Raw genomic sequence first — 1,332 nt, forward strand, 5'->3', positions numbered from 1 at the left:
TGAGTGGACACGAGTGAGTTGTTGACGTCATTAGAGATGTGATGAAGAAATTCATTCTCTTTTATTTTGATGGTCACCGACCCTCGATTCCACCCTCTGTTGCCATGTGTTTTCCTACCTCCTGTCACAGATTCCACCCTGTTGTTCATTGTCCCCTGACCTCCTGCCATTTGATTAGCAACTGTTAACTAACCACTATTCACTTCTGTATTTACACACAACCCCCCCCCCCCTACCCTCTGACATGCCGTATAAATATGTGACTAAGCAGATGTTCGGGGTCGGTTTACCATCACAGACTCATGCTCTGTGTTGGTACGTCCACCGTGTACCGGAATACTAATAAACACCCACTACAGCAAAGTTCACATGAGGACTGTGGGTAGAATTTCTTCAACAGATGCAATGACAGTCGTGACTTGATAATCTGACCCTTAACAATCCTAAACTTTCCTATCCGACAGGTTTTTAGGAAAAACGAACGGAACCCATTAAAAACAGCCTTAACATAGCGACAGCCTTGGATTCTGACTCCGACATGACATTTTATGTCACCAATCAGGATAACGCCGTATTATCTGACTGAACAATGCCACAGATTGGCTACGTTCACACTGCAGGACTTAATGCTCAGTTAGGATTTTTTTGCGAGTTTGTTCACATTTCCAGTTCAATGCAACTTGTATGTGATTTGCTGTGTGAACTTCATACGACCCAAAAGTGTCCCGCATGCACAGAAGATGACTCGATGACGTCACACGCAGAGAGAGTGCTCAGAGTTTGTGACCGCTAACTAAACTAGCATCAGCAGCCAAGTACTACTCCAACGACTCCCAGGGATGCAGCAGTGAAGGGGTTAACCCAGGACTAGTGATGATGCCTTGGGGGTTGCCCTCCAACCGCGATGGGAGAGAGCTGACCTGCTGCACTGTGGCCCTTCAAAACAACCCCTAGACCGTTGGGAAGGAGCCTATTTATCAGGGGTCTCACTGTCTCTAGGTCTTTAGCAAAAACTAATAATAATTATAGTAATGACAATAATGTAAGATGATGGAATAACTCGAAGAAGAACAAAACCCACAGACCCTACAACACCAAATCAGCGCAAGAACAAACAAACTGAGCCAAAGTATCCCACGCTCAGATGCCAATCGGTTTAAGATTGGTAAAAATGTCAATACTAATAATAATCATCATCATCATCATCATCGTCATCCCATCGCCATTTGATGATTTCTTTCTTTCTCTCTCTCTTCTCCTTTTTTTCCTTTTTTCTTTCGTCTTCTTTTCTACCTTTTGGGTGATGAAGAGGTTTTTCCTTTTATTTTAGAA

This window comes from Stegastes partitus, unplaced genomic scaffold, assembly GCF_000690725.1.
Source record: "Stegastes partitus isolate 25-593 unplaced genomic scaffold, Stegastes_partitus-1.0.2 Scaffold651, whole genome shotgun sequence".
Taxonomy (NCBI): Eukaryota; Metazoa; Chordata; class Actinopteri; family Pomacentridae; genus Stegastes; species Stegastes partitus.